Source organism: Myxocyprinus asiaticus, chromosome 21, assembly GCF_019703515.2.
Source record: "Myxocyprinus asiaticus isolate MX2 ecotype Aquarium Trade chromosome 21, UBuf_Myxa_2, whole genome shotgun sequence".
NCBI lineage: Eukaryota > Metazoa > Chordata > Actinopteri > Cypriniformes > Catostomidae > Myxocyprinus > Myxocyprinus asiaticus.
The window spans coordinates 26,441,422-26,455,764 of NC_059364.1; positions in this window are offsets into that span (position 1 = coordinate 26,441,422).

Consider the following 14,343-nt stretch of genomic DNA (forward strand, 5'->3'; position numbering starts at 1 on the left):
ATACAACATAAATAACACACCAACAAATGTGAATTTTGAACAGTTCTTTTTTTTATTTTTTATTTTTTTTATTTTTTTTACATTTAAAGGTATATATTGGTTTCAATACAAGTTAAGCTTAGTCAACAGCATTTGTGGCATAATTTATTTTGACTAATCCATCCTTTTCTTTAAACTTTAAATGCATACCTCGGGTCTTTAGAGACATGGGACCTCATTCCAACTTCCTGTACCACATCCATTTTTTATTTTTATAATGTTTTAAGTAACAAAAGTGTAAACGGTCATTAGAAACCTAAGGTATGTAAAAGTGTCAATTTTTTTCCCGCACCTCCATAAATTATATTTTTTATGACATATCTATTTAAATTTACTATCACAGGATATCTAGAGGGTGAGTAAATTAGAGAATTTACATTTTTAAGTAAGTCAAGCCAAAGACAATGTTACGGTTTATTTACATTTTGTATTGCACTTTCATTTCAAGACATGCCATTGTAACTTAAAAGAAATCTGACATAACATAAAAATAAACAATCTCATATTACACATTTTAAAAGGTGTCCTGTATTGGAGCTGTAACCACTGGGTTTTGGAGCAGGTGAGTCAAGTGCTCAAAGTTGATTTGCAGTACACAAACATCTGAAAAATTACTCATTGGTAATAACTAATGAGTCAATTATCACTGTCAGAACATGATGCTGTATTTTAGAAAGGAGCCCCTTTAATAGTACCTCCTAAAACATTCTCACAAAAGTGCTCAAATGCAAAATTCTAATAAATATTACCTTACAACTGCTTTTATTAAATACATTAACATAATGTGAAACCAAATTATTGACATAGCAGATCTTGTACACTGTGTAATATTGGGTATTAATTTAAGGTTTGTACTCCTAAGATCATCTAATATGATTCATGTTTTATAAAGAAACTATCTGTATTGGGGCCTGGGTAGCTCAGTGAGCTGACTACCACCCCTGGAGTCGCAAGTTCGAATCCAGGGTGTGCTGAGTGACTCCAGCCAGGTCTCCTAAGCAACCAGATTGGCCCGGTTGCTAGGGAGGGTATAGTCACATGGGGTAACCTCTTTGTGGTCGCGATTAACTGGTTCTCGCTCTCAATGGAGCGTGTGGAAAGTTGTGCGTGGATCGCGAAGAATATCATGAGCCTCCACATGCTGTGAGTCTCCACGGTGTCATACACAGCAAGCCACGTGATAAGATGCATGGATTGACTATCTCAGAAGCGGAGGCAACTGAGATTTGTCCTCTGCCACCTGGATTGAGGTGAGTAATTGCACCACCATGAGGACCTAGTAAGTAATTTTTTTCATCAGTCTATAAGATTTACTCTAGAATAGAGTAAATCTCTATTCTAGAGTACCACACTTAAGGCGGTTCTTAGGGGCCGGATCATACAGTATGCCGCATTCACCAAAAAATCCAAAGCACAAGAACTCGTGGAATTGGAAGGAAATATTAAAAGAGCCAAGGCAGAGCTGAAACACCGAATGTCATCTAATGGCCTCAGAGATGACCTGATTGAAATACAGATATAATACTATTTTGTCGCAGAAGGTGGAGTTTTGGCTATTCAGGGCAAGACAGTCATACTTTGAGTCAGGGGACAAAGCAGGGAAGCTTCTGGCTAGATATATAAAACAGAGAGTCTTTTTCTGCCATTCCCTCAGTGAAATCTGCTGGTGGTGATATATTTACCTCGGCCACATTAATAATGCTTTTAAAGAATTCTATCTTGATCTTTATAGTTCCACGTCATCGTCTGCTGAAGAAGATATTAGAAACTTTGTGGAACCATTAGAACTTCCTAAACTGTCGGCTGACCAAAAACATTCTGTTGATTCTGAGATAACCTTGGAGGAGCTTGGCGAGGTAATTAAGGCCTTGCCTACAGGCAAGGCTCCAGGGCCAGATGGCTTTGCCACTGAATTTTTTAGATCTTGTGCTACAGAACTGGCTCCACATTTGCTAGAAGTTTATATGAAATCATTAAAGAATGGAAAGCATCCGCCAACCATGACACAAGCCCGGATCAGTCTGATTCTTAAAAAGGACAAAGATCCAAGTGAATGTAAGAGTTACCATCCAATTTCCCTGATCCAGCTAGACGTTAAAATATTGTCAAAAATTTTGGCTAACCGATTGAGTAAAGTAATGACATCTCTTATACATATAGATCAGGTGGGGTTTATTTGGGGCCATAACTCTTCTGATAACATTAGGCATTTCATTAATGTCATGTGGGCAGTGGCAAACGATCAGACTCCGGTCGCTGCTATCTCGCTTGACACCACAAAAGCATTTGATATGGTAGAATGGGATTATCTTTTTAAGATTTTGGAAATGTACGGGTTCAGGAATACTTTTATTGGGTGGATTAAGTTACTTTATAGACACCCGGTAGCGGCGGTTCAAACGAATGGATTAATTTCAGATTATTTTACTCTGGATACAGAGGGCACACGGCTTGCCCTCTTACATTTACATTTACATTTATTCATTTGGCAGACGCTTTTATCCAAAGCGACTTACAAGAGAGGAAAACATAAGCGAATCATCTTAGGAGACAGTGGTATGAAAAGTGCTGTATTACAAAGTATCACTAGCATCATAATAGTTCAAAACAGAATAAAGTACAACAGAAATTTTATTTATTTATTTATTTTTTTAATGACTGGTTAAGTGCTCATGGAAAAGATGTGTTTTTAGTCGTTTTTTGAAGACAGAGAGTGAGTCAGCTTCACGGATGGAGTTGGGAAGGTCGTTCCACCAATGTGGTATGATGAAGCTGAAAGTCCGGGAAAGTGTTTTGGTGCCTCTTTGTGTTGGTACAACAAGGCGATGTTCCTTAGCCGACCGCAGACTTCTAGTGGGCGCATAGCTCTGCATAAATGAATTTTGGTATGCTGGAGCAGACCCAGTAACTGTTCTGTATGCCAGCATCAGAGCCTTGAATTTGATACATGCATCAACCGGTAGCCAGTGGAGAGAGACAAGGAGTGGTGTAACATGTGCTCTCTTTGGTTCATTAAAGACCAGACATGCTGCTGCATTCTGGATCATTTGGAGGGGTCTAGTTGCACATGCAGGGAGGCCTGCAATGAGAGCGTTACAGTAGTCCAGTCTAGTTATGACAAGTGACTGGACAAGCAGTTGTGTGGCATGTTCAGAGAGGAAGGGTCTTATCTTCCTGATATTGTAGAGTGTAAATCTACATGATCTTGCGGTCTTTGAGATGTGGTCTGTGAAATTTAGTCTGTTGTCGATGGTTACCCCTAGATTTCTGACCGATTTGGAAGGCGTTACTGTAGTTGCACCTAGCTGCGCGGTGATGTTGTGTTCAACATCAGGGTTGGCTGGAAAGACAAGGAGTTCAGTCTTGGCTGGGTTGAGTTGCAGGTGGTGCTCCTTCATCCAGGCCGAGATGTCTGCCAGGCAGGCAGAAATTCGAGCAGTCACTGTGGTGTCGTTGGGCTGGAAAGACAAGTAGAGTTGCGTGTCATCAGCGTAACAGTGGTAAGAGAAACCATGTACCTGAATGATGGGTCCCAGTGATGTTGTGTATATAGAGAAGAGAAGCGGCCCAAGCACTGATCCCTGAGGTACCCCAGTAAGTAGCTGATGTGGCTTGGATACCTCACCTCTCCAGGCTACCTTGAAGGACCTACCTGAGAGATAGGAATTAAACCAGTCAAGCACAGTTCCTGTGATGCCCAGCGAGGAGAGGGTAGAGAGTAAGATCTGATGGTTGACCGTGTCAAAGGCTGCAGAAAGGTCCAGCAGAATCAGGACTGATGATCTTGATTCAGCTTTCGCCCATCTCAGCGACTCGGTGACAGACAGCAGGGCAGTCTCGGTGGAGTGTCCACTTTTAAAGCCTGACTGATTGTCATCCAGCAGCTTGTTCTGTGAGAGATAGGCAGAGATTTGATTGAAAACTGCCCTTTCAAGTGTTTTTGCCATGAATGGGATGAGAGAGACTGGTCTGTAGTGTTCTATTTGTGTGGGATTAAGTGCGGGTTTCTTCAGCAGCGGGGTTACTCGAGCCTGCTTTAATGTAGTGGGAAAAGTGCCTGTAAGTAGAGATGTGTTAATTATGTGTGTAAGTGCAGGTAGGATGGATGGAGAAATGGCCTGGAGAAGGTGAGAAGGAATGGGGTCAAGGGAACAGGTGGTGGGGTGGTTGGAGAGGAGGAGTTTAGAGACCTCAGTGTCAGTCAGAGGAGAGAACATGGAGACAGAAGAGTTGCATACAGAAGACAGGTGTTTGACAAGGTGTGGTGCTGAGAATGTATTGCTGATGGCTGTAACCTTATTAGTAAAAAATGTGGCGAAGACATCTGCTGTCAGTGATGTGTCAGGCGGTTGAGGGGGAGGGCAGAGAAGTGTGTTGAATGTTCTAAACAAGCTGCGAGTGCCTGTGGTGCTGTTGATCTTGTTCTGGTAATAGGAGGTTTTTGCAGATTTAACATTATCTGAAAAAGTTGCAAGCAGGGACTGATATTTACCTAGATCTGCTGGATCTTTAGATTTCCGCCATCTCCTCTCAGCTGCCCTGAGGTCAGTCCAATGTTCACGAAGGACATCAGACAGCCAGGGGCTGGGTGGTGTAGCACGTGCTGGCCTAGAGGAGATAGGACAGATGTTGTCTAGACAGGTTGTTAAAGTAGAGCTTAGTGTGTCTGTGGCAGTGTTTACATTAAGCATGGTAAATACATTTTGTGTAGGAAGAGATGTAGAGACAGCAGTGGAAAGGCGAGTGGGTGAGAGGGAACGGAGGTTACGGCGAAAGGAAACCAATGGTGGAGTCTGTTTTAATGTAGATGGGAGTGTCATGTTGAATTGAACAAAGTAGTGATCAGAGACATGTAAAGGAGTAACAAGAATATTTGAGTTGGTACAGTTACGTGTAAAGATGAGGTCCAGCTGGTTGCCCGATCTGTGAGTTGCTGTGGTGTGTAGTTTTTCCAAGTCAAATGAGGCCAGGAGAGTATTCAATTCAGAGGCCTGGGGCTTGTCTTGGTGTATGTTGAAATCACCAAGAACCACAAGTGGCCTACCATCCTCCGGCAAGGAGGACAGCAGGACATCCAACTCCTCAAGAAAGTTTGTCAGCTGACCTGGAGGGCGATAGATGACAACAACATGTATTTTTGTGGGTTGCATTGTAGTAATAGCATGGAATTCAAAACTAGTATTGTTACATAGTGAAGAGTGTGTTGAAAAAGTCCAGTTGTTATGAATGAGCAAACCTGTTCCCCCGCCCCTACCGGTGTGTCGAGGGGTGTGAGAGAAGGAGAAGTTGTTGGAGAGAGCAGCAGGTGTTGCTGTATCCTCTGGACATATCCATGTTTCTGTCAGTGCCAGGATGCTGAGGGTGGACTGCGTGGCAAAGGCTAGAATGAAGTCAGCTTTGTTCACAGCTGACTGGCAGTTCCAAAGTCCCGCTGAGAAAGAGAACGGAGCAGGTGCTGAAGTGCAAAGTGGCTGTAGGTTGTGTGGGTTGCTTTTGGTCTTGCATCGATAATGTGTAAACGGTCTGTAACAGATAACAGGGATGTGCTTGAAGGCATATGTTATTCATGAAGTAGACATGTTAGTATATAGAAGGAAAATAATAAGAGATACAATAACAAGATACTTAAGTGCTATGGTGAGTGGCGCCTTGTCGGTGTCCTTGCTTGGTGGACTCACACAGGTAGACTCACTGGTCTTTACACAAGTAGGTCTGCACACGAGGAGGGCTTTACACGAGGGCTACCATTTCCGCTGCCGCTTCCGCGTCAGCATTCAAGTCAAATATATACGTGATGATAATGAGCCGTTCAATGAAAAAGGCAGGACACGCCTTAATGCTACTTAGCACAACAAAGCTAGTCACGTGGTCAACAGAAACTAAGGGTCGCGCGAGCTGACAAGTGCGACTTCCGTGCACCGCAAATAAATTATGCTGCACTTTAGCAATAAATAATACCCTAAAACAAGTGGAGCACTGTTTATAAACACTAAAAACCATGATAGTTTTACACACACACTGGCCAATCAATGCTAAATCTAGCAGTGAATAACCTGGGACAAGTCAAAAACAATATAGCACACACACACACACACACACACCAACCTTCGTATAAGCGACGCGAGTTCAAGACAGTAAACAAACAGCACAAGTCTAGCAATGAATACCACTCTTCAACAAAGTAAAACAATGAAATAAACACACTTGTTTACACGCAACTGCAGACTCCTGTAGATAGATTGCTTATCCTCTTTCCCCATTTTTGTTCTGTCTTGCCCTGGAACCATTAGCAGCTGTGATAAGAAAGGAGGATGATTTTCCAGGGGTGGTGGTGGGAGGTGTGGTGCATAAGCTTTTGCTTTATGCAGATGATAGTTTATTATTCGTCTCCGACCCTACTAGATCTATGCCTTGCCTCCACAGAATTATTAATACCTTTTCTAAATTCTCAGAATACAGGGTTAATTGATCTAAATCCAAAGCGTTGGCTCTGACAGCGTACTGCCCGGTAACGGCTTTTTAGCCAGGCGCCTTCCAGTGACCCAAACAGGGCATTAAGTATTTGGGTATTTTGTTCCCAGCAAATTTTTTTTTTGAGTTAATTTTGACCCTTTAATAAAAAGGTTTTCGAGCGATGTGGGCAGGTGGGCTTCATTACATTTATCTATGACACTGAAAGTTAATGTTATTAAAATGAACTGTATTCCAAAATTCAACTACCTGCTACAATCTCTCCCTATAGATGTCCCCCTCTCTTATTTCAAGCAATTTGATAGCATAGTGAAGTCCTTCATTTGGAATGGTAAACGTCCCAGATTACACTTCAGTAAGTTACATAGGCCGATTGACAAAGGTGGGCTAGGCCTACCCAAGATTTTGTTTTATTATTATACATTCAGTCTCAGACATTTGGCTAATTGGTTGCTTCCACCTGAGAGAGCCCCTTCCTGGTTTTGTATTGAACAGGAAGTTCTTGCCCCTGTCTCGCCTTTGCAAAGCCTTTCTATCAAACTAACCAGAGAAGTTAAGTTACACCCTGTTATCTCGCATTTGCATGCAGTGTGGATGAAAGTGTCCAGAATGTTTAATTCAGACATTTATTTAAATGTTGCTTCAAGCATATGGCTGAACCCAAAATTATGTATTGATAAGTCCCCTTTCTGCCGGACGGAGTGGATTGTGAGGGAGATTAATACGCTCGGTGACCTATATGAGAGTGGAGTATTGAGATCCTTTGAAAACATGGTTCAACATTTTGGGATTCCCAGGTCTCAATTCTTTAGATATTTACAACTGCGCCATCAGCTCTGTACTATTTTTGGGAGTAGCATACACCCCCCTAAAGAAGCAGACACTCTGGGAGTGGTGATTACTGCCTTTGGAAAAGGTCATGAGGCATCAGTGTATTACTCCCTGCTAATTCAGAGTCTGGGGGATGGGGCTTCAACTTCTTTCAAGAGATTATGGAAGATTTAATCTTGGTATTGGAGGAGGGAGTGTGGGCTAGGATTCTAAAAACTGTCAAGTCTACATCTAGAGATGCAAGGGTGTGCCTTATGCAATTTAAGATTTTACATAGATTCTATTGGACCCCCTCTAGATTGTATAGGCTTGGTCTTAAAGACACACCCACCTGCTGGTGATGCCAATCAGAAGATGGGGACACAACCCATGTTTTTTGGTGGTGTGTTAAGATCCAAGAATTTTGGTTGAGGGTTCAGAGATTTATATGTGACGTATTGGGCACTCAAATTTCATTTTGCCCCAGACTCTGTATTTTAGGCGATGGGGCGGTCATTAATATAGGGGATAAATACATAAGAAATTGGGTTCTAGCCAGTGTTATGATTGCCAGACAGATTATCCTTAGGGGATGGAGGTCGGCTGGAGCGCCCTCATTTCGGGAGTGGTGCATGGAGATGGGCAGTGTGGCAGCATTTGAAGAAATGTCAGATAGAAGGCTAGGAAACCTGGGGGTATTTAATAAGAAGCGGGGCAATTATTTGAACTTTTTGGAAGGCTCTTGGGGAGGGGCAGTGTAGAGGGATTTAAAGTTTTAAATTCGTGATTGTTATTTTAAAAATGTATGTGTATATATATATATATATATATATATATATATATATATATATATATATATATATATATATATATACAGTCATGGGAAAAAGAAAGTACACCCTCCTTGAATTCTACGGTTTTATGTATCAGGACATAATAAAAATCATCTGGTCCTTAGCAGGTCTTAAAATTAGGTATATACAACCTCAAATGAACAACAACACATGACATATTACACCGTGTCATGATTTATTTAACAAAAATAAAGCCAAAATGGAGAATTCATGTGTGAAAAACTAAGTACACACTTACTGCTTCCATAGGAATTAAGAGGCTAAGTAGTAGCCAGGTGCTGCTTATCAAATGCCTTTGATTAATTGATCATCAGCAAGTGTGACCACCTCTATAAAAGCTGAAGTTTTAGCAGTTTGCTGGTCTGGAGCATTCAGGTGTGTGTTAACACAATGCCAAGGAGGAAAGACATCAGCAATGATCTTAGAGAAGCAATTGTTGCTGCCCATCAATCTGGGAAGGGTTATAAGGCCATTTCCAAACTATTTAAAGTCCATCATTCTACAGTGAGAAAGATTATTCACAAGTGGAAAACATTCAAGACAGTTGCCAATCTTCCCAGGAGTGGACATCCCAGCAAATTCACCCCAAGATCAGACCGTGCAATGCTCAGAGAAACTGCAAAAAACCCAAGAGTTACATCTCAGACTCTACAGGCCTCAGTTACCATGTTAAATGTTAAAGTTCATGACAGTACAAAAAAAGAAAAAGAAAAAGACTGAACAAGTGTGGTTTGTTTGGAAGGGTTGCCAGGAGAAAGCCTCTTCTCTCTAAAAAGAACATGACAGCATGGCTTAGGTTTGCAAAGTTGCATCTGAACAAACCACAAGACTTCTTGAACAATGTCCTTTGGACAGACGAAACCACAGTGGAGATGTTTGGCCATAATGCACAGCGCCACGTTTGGCGAGAACCAAACACAGAATATCAGCACAAACACCTCATACCAACTGTCAAGCACTGTGATGGAGAGGTGATGATTTGGGCTTGTTTTGTAGCGACAGGACCTGGGCACTTTGCAGTCATTGAGTCGACCATGAACTCCTCTGTATACCAAAGTATTCTAGAGTCAAATGTGAGGCCATCTGTCCAGCAGCTAAAGCTTGGCCAAAATTGGGTCATGCAACAGGACAATGATCCCAAGCACACCAGCAAATCTACAACAGAATGGCTGAAAAAGAAAAGAATCAAGGTGCAAGGTTGCAATGGCCCAGTCAAAGTCAAGACCTCAACCTGACTGAAATGCTGTGGTGGGACCTTAAGAGAGCTGTGCATAAACAAATGCCCGCAAACCTCAATGAACTGAAGCAACGTTGTAAAGAAGAGTTGGCCAAAATTCCTCCACAATAATGTGAGAGACTGATAAAGTCATATAGAAAATGATTACTTGAAATTATTGCTGTTAAAGGTCATTCTACAAGCTATTGAATCATAAGGTGTACTTAGTTTTTAACACATGGCTTTTCCATTTTGGCTTTATTTTTGTTAAATAAATCATGACACGGTGTAATATGTCATGTGTTGTTGTTCATCTGAGGTTGTATTTACCTAATTTTAAGACCTGCTAAGGACCAGATGATTTTTATTATGTCCTGATACGTAAAACCATAGAATTCAAGGAGGGTGTACTTTCTTTTTCCCATGACTGTATGTATATATATATATATATATATATATATATATATATATATATATATATATATATATGAAAGCTCAAGGTTCGTGGGCAATGGAGGAGTCAGGAGACAGCGATACACCCCTGCCCAATCAGGCACGGTCTGTGGAGCATCAGGGATCCGGACCAGTGTCCCCATCTCCATCACCGGACAACCACACTGACTATGTCCAGCTTCCCCACAGCTCCAGCAGACCGGCCCAGGCCTTCCTTCCGCACTCATGGGGGCAGTCTCGCCAACCTGGGAGGGATAGCGGAGGGAGACAGGGGGAGTAGGAGGGACAGGCAAGGGGAGGGGTCCCCTGGAGTGGGTATAGGGTTTGGGTGGGGCTCCTCCCCACTTCCGGGATGCTGGAACTGGGCGGGACTGGGAGGGATGGGGTGGGTGGGAGTGGGAAGGAACATGTGACACAGGGGTTGGAGAGAGAACAGATAGAGAAGAGGGAAAAGAAAAAAACTGGATCGCTGCTTCCTGGAAACGCAGCCATGTAGTCCTCTGCCAGCTGGACGGCCTCCTCCAGCGACACTGGGCGGTGGTACTGGACCCACTCGGACATACCTTGCTGAAGCTGGGTGACGAACTGCTCCAGTACCACCAGGTCGACTACATCCATGACACCGTGGGTTCCCTCCGCCAGCAACCATTTCCAGCAGGCATCCCGGAGCTTCTGGGCAAAAGCAAATGGGCGGCTGTGCTTCCCAAAACTCAAAGACCGGAAGATCCGACAGCTTTGTTTGGGGCTACGACCAACCCGTTACTGGATGGCCTTCTTCAGATGTTGATAATTGAGGAGGCTGGTGGCGGGAAGTTGTTGTGCCGCCAGCTGCACCTCCCCGGAGAGTAAGGGCCATAGACGTGCCGCCCACTGGTTGTGAGGCCACTTCCAGACCTCCGCCGTCTTCTCAAAGAGGTCCAGGAAGGCCTCCGGGTTGTCATCCGGCCCCATCTTCATTAGGGCCATGGGTGGGGTGGGTTCCGGGGAGGTTGCAGTGCCAGCCCCCTCTCTGGCGATCAGGCCCGGAGCACCTGCTGGTCCTCTGCTTGTGCCTGGAGCAGGACTTGGAAACGCTGTTCCTGCTCCAGGTGTGCGTCCATGAGGTCTTAGTGTTGAGTCTGCTGGATGCTGGCGAGGGTTTTGAAGACTTCACCCAGCGGTGAGGACTCCATAATGGCGTACTCCTCCAAACCCGGGATTTCTGCACCATTGTGAAAGCTCTAGGTTCGTGGGCAATGGAGGAGTCAGGAGACGGTGAACAGTTCAGGTCAGTGTCGTTATTTTTTAGTCTTAATGACACAGCTTATAGCCAACTCAAAACAAAGGGAAAATTGGGTAGCCGCTTCTTGCTCATCCCTGGTGCTCTCTCCCTCCGCTCTGACACCCTGGCATGCCTTTTCAGGTCTCCCTTCACCATCACTATAATCAGAGATAGGTGTTAGAGTAATCATAACCCAGGTGACGATCCTTAGCGCTCTCCCTCTCCCACAGACCGACACATGACCACACCCCCCCCCATGCCACAATATATACAGTTGTGCTCAAAAGTTTGCATACCCTTGGAGAATTGGTAATATATGTACCATTTTTAAACATGAGTGAGCAGGCAAAACACATTTCTTTTATTATTATACTGTAGGTTATAACAGAATGGCACAATCATAAAACAAAACATGGCAACAAAGAAAAAAATGAAATGACCCCTGTTCAAAAGTCTTCATACCCTTTGTTCTTAATACTGTGTATTGCCCCCTTTAGCATCATTGACATCATGCAGTCTTTTGTAATAGTTGTCTATGAGGCCCCAAATTCTTGCAGGTGGTATTGCTGCCCATTCGTCTTGAAAAAATGCCTCCAGGTCATGTAAAGTCTTTGGTCGTCTTGCATGAACTGCATATTTGAGATCTCCCCAGGGTGGCTTGATGATATTAAGGTCAGGAGACTGTGATGGCCACTCCAGAACCTTCAACTTTTTCTGCTATAACCACTGGAGGGTCAACTTGGCCTTGTGCTTAAGGTCACTGTCATGCTGGAAAGTCCAAGAGCGTCCCATGTGCAGCTTTCGTGCAGAAGAATGCAAATTGTCTGCCAGTATTTTCTGATAACATGCTGCATTCATCTTGCCATCAATTTTCACAAGATTCCCCATGCCTTTAGAGCTCACACACCCACAAAACATCAGTGAGCCACCACCATGCTTCACAGTGGGGATGGTATTCTTTTCACTATAGGCCTTGTTGACCCCTCTCCAAACACAGCGCTTATGGTTGTGGCCATAAAGCTCTATTTTGGTCTCGTCACTCCAAATTACAGTGTACCAGAAGCTGTGAGGCTTTTTTGTGGCATTGGCACAGTAAAGGCTTCTTTCTGGCAACTCGACCATGCAGCCCATTTTTGTTCAAGTATCGTCGTATTGTGCTCCTTGAAACAACCACACCATCTTTTTCCAGAGCAGCCTGTATTTCTCCTGAGGTTACTTGTGGGTTTTTCTTTGTATCTCGAACAATTCTTCTGGCAGTTGTGGCTGAAATATTTCCTGGTCTACCTGACCTTGGCTTGGTATCAAGAGATCCATGAATTTTCCATTTCTTAATAAGAGATTGAACAGTACTGACCGGCATTTTCAAGGCTTTGGATATCTTTTTATATCCTTTTCCATCTTTATAAAGTTCCATTACCTTGTTATGCAGGTCTTTTGACAGTTCTTTTCTGCTCCCCATGGCTCAGTATCTAGCCTGCTCAGTGCATCCACGTGAGAGCTAACAAACTCATTGACTATTTATACACAGACACTAATTGCAATTTTAAAAGCCACTGGTGTGGGAAATTAAACTTTAATTGCCATTTAAAACTGTGTGTGTCACCTTGTGTGTCTGTAACAAGGCCAAACATTCAAGGGTATGTAAACTTTTGATCAGGGCCATTTGGGTTATTTCTGTTATCATTATGATTTAAAAAGGAGCCAAACAACTATGTGATGATAAATGGCTTCATATGATCACTATCCTTAAATAAAATACTTTTTGCATGATCAGTCATATTTTCAAAATCAATGTCAAAATTTCACATTTTCTGCCATGGTATGCAAACTTTTGAGCACAACAAAAGTTTATCACAATTCCAGTGGGTCAGAAGTTTACATACACTAAGTTAACTGTGCCTTTAAGCAGCTAGGAAAATTCCAGAAAATGATGTCAAGACTTTAGACAATTAGACAATTAGCTTCTGATAGGAGATGTACTGAATTGTAGGTGTACCTGTGGATGTATTTTAAGGCCTACATTCAAACTCAGTGCCTCTTTGCTTGACATCATGTGAAAATCAAAAGAAATCAGCCAAGACCTCAGAAAAAAATTGTGGACCTCCACAAGTCTGGTTCATCCTTGGGAGCAATTTCCAAACACCTTAAGGTACCATGTTCATCTGTACAAACAAAAGTACACATGTATAAACACCATGGGACCATGCAGCCATCATACAGATCAGGAAGGAGACGCATTCTGTCTCCTAGAGATGAACGTAGTTTGGTGCGAAAAGTGCAAATCAATCCCAGAACAACAGCAAATGACCTTCTGAAGATGCTGGAGGAAACAGGTCAACAAGTATCTATATCCACAGTATAACGAATCCTATATCGACATAACCTGAAAGGCTGTTCAGCAAGGAAGCCAGACTACAAAACCGCCATAAAAAAGCCAGACTACAGTTTGCAAGTGCACATGGGGACAAAGATCTTACTTTTTAGTAATATCCTCTGGTCTAATGAAACAAAAATCTAACTATTTGGCCATGATGACCATCGTTATGTTTGGAGGAAAAAGGGTGAGGCTTGCAAGCCGAAGAACACCATCCCAAATGTGAAGCATGGGGGTGGCAGCATCATGTTGTGGAGGTGCTTTGCTGCAGGAGGGACTGGTGCACTTCACAAAATAGATGGCATCATGAGGAAGGAAACTTATGTGGATATATTGAAGCAACATCTCAAGACATCAGCCAGGAAGTTAAAGCTCAATCGCAAATGGGTCTTCCAAATGAACAATGACCCCAAGCATACCTCCAAAGTTGTGGCAAAATGGCTTAAGGACAAAAAAGTCAAGGTCATTGGAGTGGCCATCACAAAGCCCTGACCTCAATCCAATAGAAAATTTGTGGGCAGAGCTGAAAAAGTGTGTGCGAGCAAGGAGGCCTACAAACCTGACTTAGTTACATCAGTTCTGTCTGGAGGAATGGGCCAAAATTCCAGCAACTTATTGTGAGAAGCTTGTAGAAGGCTACCCAAAACGTCTGACCCAAGTTAAACAAGTTAAAGGCAACACTACCAAATACTAACAAAGTGTATGTAAACTTCTTACCCACTGGGAATGTGATGAAAGAAATAAAAGCTGAAATAAATCATTATCTCTACTATTATTCTGACATTTCACATTCTTAAAATAAAGTAGTAATCCTAACTGACCTAAGACAGACAATGTTTTCTACGATTAAATGTCAGGACTTATG